Source organism: Scomber scombrus, chromosome 13 (assembly GCF_963691925.1).
Source record: "Scomber scombrus chromosome 13, fScoSco1.1, whole genome shotgun sequence".
Classification (NCBI taxonomy): Eukaryota; Metazoa; Chordata; class Actinopteri; order Scombriformes; family Scombridae; genus Scomber; species Scomber scombrus.
The window spans coordinates 26,926,781-26,933,738 of NC_084982.1; positions in this window are offsets into that span (position 1 = coordinate 26,926,781).

Here is a 6,958-nt window from a genome sequence, read left to right on the forward strand (position 1 = left end):
TGTTTTTTTTTTTTTTGTATTCCAGTCTTGTCAGTTACTATCTGCTACCACCATCTCCTCTTTTAGGTCCCTCTCCTCGCCACCGCCACCACGCATTCCTTTCCCCAGTAATCCATCACGATTCCCCAACCATCTTCCACCACCATCTTTCCCTTCACCAAACCTCCTCTTGCCTTTCTACTGTACCTGTGCCACTATCGTAATGAAATCTAAATTACAGGCTGTGTCCTGGGCGCTCATCCATCGAGGTTAGAGCTGTCCCGACTCACTGTTGCAACCCAAGCGTCCTATTCGGAGAGACCTCTTTACAGCAGGAAAAAGAGTGATTTCACTGCTTGACATTTAATAAATACAATTACGTTGGAGGCTGTGAAGAGAGGAATTGAAGGGGAGGGGGTTCAGACTTGGATGCTGAGCCACATCGCTGCAGAAGTCTGTGCGTGTGTGTTATGTAATGGAGTTACCCGGTAGGATAAAGCTATAGCTCTGTATGTGAGATCTGCTCTCTGACCTCAACTGTACGTGACTCTGTGTTTATAGGAAACTCAGCAGGTAAATCTCTGGGGGAGATGGATGTGCAACAACCATCTATTGATGGGAGCTTGGTGTTGTTTTGATCGGAGACAAAGAACAGGTGTCTGGAGGGCTGTTGTGACATAACACACACTGCAGGAGACAAAGTACTGGTGTGCAGCCTGTAAAGACTGTGGCTGTCAACACTTTTGTTTCCCAAACTAGCAAAACTAACCAGCCGGGAGAAATAAAGTCTGACGTCATTGTAATTTTCTGTAGTCTAAATAATCAATCTAATTGTTCTGTTTAACTTAGCTACACCCACCCACACACACAAATAGTTACTATTGTCAACATCAGTATTTATCTTGTGGCGTTAATTTGCATGCATTATTTTCCAAGAAACAATCTGCGGCTATTTGAGTGCAGATTAGAAACAATGGTCTCTTTACATTTTATGAAACAAGCTCTAAAAGGAGAAGTTTGCTTATTTTACACACAGTTTAAAAGTCTGATTCACATGATAGTTGAATAAAAGGGAGTTATGGAAAATACACGATCACTTACAAATGGCATAAATTGAAGGATAACTTTTTATAAACCCAACAATGGAAGACTGATACAGCTTATTCCTCTGTGCTTTAAAGCTTCATTGTTGTCCAAACTACTAAAAACACATCAATGAGACACACTGCTGCACTGGGTCACATGTTTCTTTATCAGCATGAACACACACACTATGGTTTATTTGGAGCCAGTCCCACATATACCATCCTGCTCTGTGGCTGCATAAAAGTCCTTCTTTTTGAGGGGGGGGGGGAGGGGGGGGGGGGGGGGGGGGGGGCATTTTTAGAGTGCTGTACTGTATATTAAGCCCCCTTATCAGTAATTATCTACAACTATTGACACTTATTAAACACGATTTTCCATTTAGTAGCAATGTTGAACAAGAAAAAGTTGGCAAAAAGGATTTACACCTCAGGGTAACGTTAGCTAGGCAGCACCACTGATTATTTAACATGAAGTAAAGACAGTCTACTAGCATGTAGCTGCTGTTTTTACTCACACTAATTAGCTCTTGATTCTTTGTAATAAAATATGTCCATCTCCTGTTCAGTGCTGCAATTTCATTTCGACAAAAACAATAGCATAGCAGCTAATAATAGCAACGGACAACAAGCTAACCCTCATGTTAAATCACGTTTGGGTTATAGTTAAAGTCACAGATGCTATAGTTACTTTAAACAGGGGAATTCTGAAGCTTTAAGTCATTTACAAACTAGTTCAAGTCGTACTGCTTTATGGTGTTTCATACTTCACACAGTGGTTAACTCAGCCATAACTTGCAATGATTCTACACGACTTCTGCACCCGCAGCTGAGCCGTACTGCTAGCATGCTGATAGAGTTTTCTAGCTGGTGTAGTTTTTGTTGGGTGTACAATTGAATTTTATGCTGATGTTGCTGCGCCTGCCATCTGTGTTTGTGTGTGTTTGTGTGTGTGTGTGTGTGTGTGTGTGGGGCCAGGCTATATTCAGATGTCATTTTAACATTTTAACATCAGCTTTGTATATTGTGCATACTGTATGTGGCTGCCATGCAAGGCTTTGCAATGCTGTTAATACTCGTCATGGTGCCTGTAACAACAACAATAACCAAGGCAGTTCCAGTGCCGGTTCGGGGCCAATGCTTATTTTTTAAGTTTTCCTGTTTCGACAGACAAACAACTGTTTCCAGAGTGGCACCAAGTCTTTGTTGGACTAGAAGAACCAACCGCTTACGTCAGAAGCTGGGGGTGGGATTATCATGACCAACCAAAACAACAAGACCATGCAAACCTAATTTTTTTAAAAACCTACAAATAGAGCAACAGCTGTACAAACACGTAGTCCCTCATTGTTGTTGCTTTGAAGTTGGCGCCGGTGTTTCTGGGAAAAGCAGTGACGTATGCTGATGTATACAGTGACGTAATGACTTGGCTCTCTAAATACCTCTAGCCATGGAAAAGCAAATCTTGGCTAGTTCTCAAGTTAAATTGACTGTGAACTAACACCAGCACCAGCACTATGTTCCAGTTGATTGAATAAGGTTAACAGATGATTAAACTGTGGTGCATTCAGGTCTATTTTGTTTAACATACAGTATGCATTTCAAAACCTATTTAACATGATTGGTCTTGGACAGGATAGGCCCTCTTGATTTAGTCTGCACCCACACACACAAACACACACACACACTGTGATTTCTGCCTACACTAGTGGAATAAAAACATACAGAAAAGCACTTGTATTTACTGCATTATTAGTATATAGGCCGATTAAAAACACATAATGTGAAAACAGTATATTTAACAGTCTCTCAAGCCATCCAGTCTCAAACATTTGCGAGGTCATGTACCCCCTCAAGTTGAGTCAGCATGACGCCTCTGGCCTTGCCCGCTGTAAATACTCACTAGAGCAACAAATGTGTTTTAATCCACTGCTAAAAATAGTAGCCAAGAAAATGCACTATTTACTCCTGTTTGAACATTAAAAAAGCTGCAGTGCCCAGCTGTCGTTTGCTTTGGTGCTTTCATGGGATTTGTTACAAATGACAAAAACATAAAAATTTACACAGCCGCACTAAAGTAAATTTTAGATGAGAACAGACACTAGAAGTTTAAAACAGAAAGCCCACCTAACAATGAAGTGGCAAGAGGTATGATAGGGAATGTCTCCTGATATTTCAGCCTGCCAGACAGTGTAGTTATTATGTGGAGTTGGACTGTCAGTGCTGTTGTGACAATCTGCTGGTCTGTCTCAGTAAACCTTTGAAACATCAACCCCGCTCTATATATCGCTCTGTCTGTCTGCCTACATTTCACACTTGTGACAAACTCTGCACCAAACAAGTAACATGAGTCATTGCTCCAAATATCTTCCTACATACTGTATAGCAAAGTTTATATTCAGCATCAAGCACTGACACCACGATCAAAGTCTGCGTTTGAAAGTTTGTGTAGACGGAGAGGACAAAGTGTTGGAATTATAATATCAGCCGGATAAGAGGATTATTATAGGACGTAATAACAGTGTTTGATAACCAGTAACTCATCTCCGTCACACAGTATGCTGCTCAACCTTCATCAAATAGAGGTTAAAGAGACGAGAATCAGGAGAGACAACACTGTATACAATGCTAAACATATGATATACTAAATGTGATGACTGCTATCAAGTGTTTTTTTTCTTTTACTCTTATTTACTGTTCAGGGTCAAATATGACTCATTTTTATATTTGAAAGCTATAAAAACATTTTTATTTTAGCCAGACCTTTCCTAATGTGATCCAAAGTATACAAATATGGAAATAAAGTGTTTTTTGTTGGTTTTTTTATGTTTGTGTAGCTGATACAAATTGTATAAGGGTCAATGACGTATAAGGATTTTCAACAACTCAATTTTAGAATAATAAAAACAAGCATATCTAATGCAGTAGTTCAAACATTCAGAATGTTGTGTACCTGAAAATTCATAGTACAATTTGAAAGTGATTTTAGTGGGTTTTTCAAGATTAATTGGCACTGGCCTGAAAAAAAAGTCATGTGGTGCGACCATGATTCATCTTGAAATGTCTTATAAAAATAAAAGATCATCATTTACAAACATTTTTAAAAAATTTGAATACTTTGTTTCCAAACACTTTATATTACTGAAAACTTGTAAAAAAAAAAGAAAGATGTGAAGCGTGTTAAGTAAATTCATTTATTTCAAGATGAATCATGGTCGCACCACATGACTTTTTTTAAGGCCAGTGCCAATTAATCTTGAAAAACCCACTAAAATCACTTAATTTCACATTGTAATATGAATCTCCAGGTACACAACATTCTGAATGTTTGAACTACTGCATTAGATATGCTTGTTTTTTTATTATTCTACAATTGAGTTGTTGAAAATCCTTATACGTCATTGACCCATATATGTGAATGTATAAGTTTGACCTGTGTTCATTAAGCATTCAAACATGTTGTTGAATTCATCACATTCTATATAATGTTCTTCTGGACCATAAATTAGTGACAGGGAATTTATGAATGTGAATTGGCATAGAGCCTAATTATGAGTCAGAATATGAACGTGTATGTAAGGGTTAATTATATGGAGCAGTTCATTAAGTTCATTGTTATTGTTCTAATGACTGGTTGCCTGAATTAAATGTCTTATACTTCACTCCCACAGGAAATCTCCCAGAGACCTAAAGCTCATCAAAAAATGTGCTTGTTTTAATATTAGCCTGTAAATATTAGTGGTGGCAATGTTACTTTAATGAACCTACAGAGCACCGTCGCCTCATTCCCCTCATGGATGACAAATGATGCAATGTACAGTATTTACAGCACTCATATTAAAATACACAGCTGCAGCAGCACATTTGACTATAAGTGACATTTGATGTTTCTAATACAAACAGGAAGCACAGTCATCCACCATTTCAACTGCAGAGCATATTAAGTAATATATAATTTGACTTTAAAGTGCAGTGTTTTCACTAAATTGCTTACCTCTATTCAATTTGCCAGGCATGTTCCTTTTAAACTATAATTGCATAGGTAGGATTGTACGTCATAAATGTCAGGTTATTTGTCTTTGTCAATGAGCTTTTATTCTTTTTTTATGATGGCTATAAGACAACAATGGAGTATAGTCACCTGACATGCAAAGATTCGCACTGAAAATGGCATATTCTGTTCAACTCATTGTGGATTTATACAGAATATAATACAGGTATATTCTTAATGCATGTCATATAGCACCAGTGTGTTTTGGATTTCAAATCTAGTGGCACCAGCCAAACAATAAAAAAAGCACATCTGCGGACAACAACAGTGGCTTTTGGCTTAAATTTAAGTAGAAAAAATGAGAAGATAAAACTAATTTTGAAATTTCAACATGGATAAAACACCTCATTAAGCACACAGCTGTGTTTTGTGGTGCATCCAGACTACATCCACGCGACACACTGCTGCAGAACCCACTAGCTGATTCTGGCATGCGCTTAATCATGAGTCTGGCGTGTGTCTTGCTGAATTTAATCCACTTTAAACCATGCAAATTTAGCTGCCTGTGATTCTGTCCATTGCCTACTCACTCAGCTGTCTCGCTGCATTGCTTCGGTACATATCTATTTTAAACATAGTTCATTGTCAGTGTGTGGTGTTCATAAGGATTTGGTTTAAACCTCCCAGATCCAAAATCCTAATTCAATAATTCATCATTTTGTTGGGTCCATTAGGTCGCTCCATTTATTCATTTATTGAAACTTAATGGTAAAAGTCATGCTTTCCTGTCTCTTAGCATAAAATGAAAATTATTGTTCTTCCAGCCCCCCCCGAACCAGCCACAGTTTCATTTACTGTCACCTAAAAGAACATTTTTGCAGCTTTTAAGAGGTAGAATTTGAGTTTGAGTTTGTGATGTAGTTTGTCGTGACTTTCACTATTTCACACATTCCAAAACCCCGCTTGGACTGGATTTATTTCTCTAGGGGAGGTGGGGTGATTTTAACATTCCCTGTGCTGAACAGTTATTTCAATCCAGTCCACTGAGCGTATGTGAGTAAATTCTTCACCCCCATCCACAAAAATGATTGCAGCTACTGTTACCTACTGTTTTTCTGCAAAGACGCTGGTCTCCCCTATGGCTTAAATCCAGTTTGGAGCAACATATTCACATTTTATAGTGTATCTGCCTATATGGGTAGCCTGCATATATATACAGGGCAACCGGAGAGTGCCAGAATGTGTTTACTGTCCATGTTCCTTTGTTGCCCATGTGCCGATCTGTTGTCTGACATGTTGCTGCTTGCCTGAGGTTTTGTGTGTGTACTGGGTAAGCCGCCCTTCTGGGATAAATAAAGTCATCTGTCCGTCGATTCCTCTGTCTGTCTCAGTGCTTCTTTTTTTTTACTATTCTGTAGGGAGTACTGCTTTTAATGCATTTTAGCAGCTCAGTGTGATTTTTTTCATTTGTATGATAATTAATAATATCAAAAAGTCAAAAACGTTTTTGCTTATCTAAGAGGGAAAAAAAATGTTAACACCAACATATAGACCTATTTGGGAACTGATCATTAACAGTAAATGGGCTGCATTTATACAGCCAATGTCTAGTCTTCCAACTGCTTTTATACAACATGCCAACACTCACCCATTCATACACACATTCACACACTAATGGCAGAGGCTACTATGTAAGGCGCCAACCTGCTCATTACACACACACACACACACACACACACACACACACACACACACACACACACACACACACACACACACACACACACACACACCAATGGTACAGCCTTTGGGAGCAATTAGGGGAACCGGGCATCGAACTGCCGATCATCTGATTAGTGGGTGACCACTTACAGCCACAGCCATCCCTAACTAAAATGAAACCCAC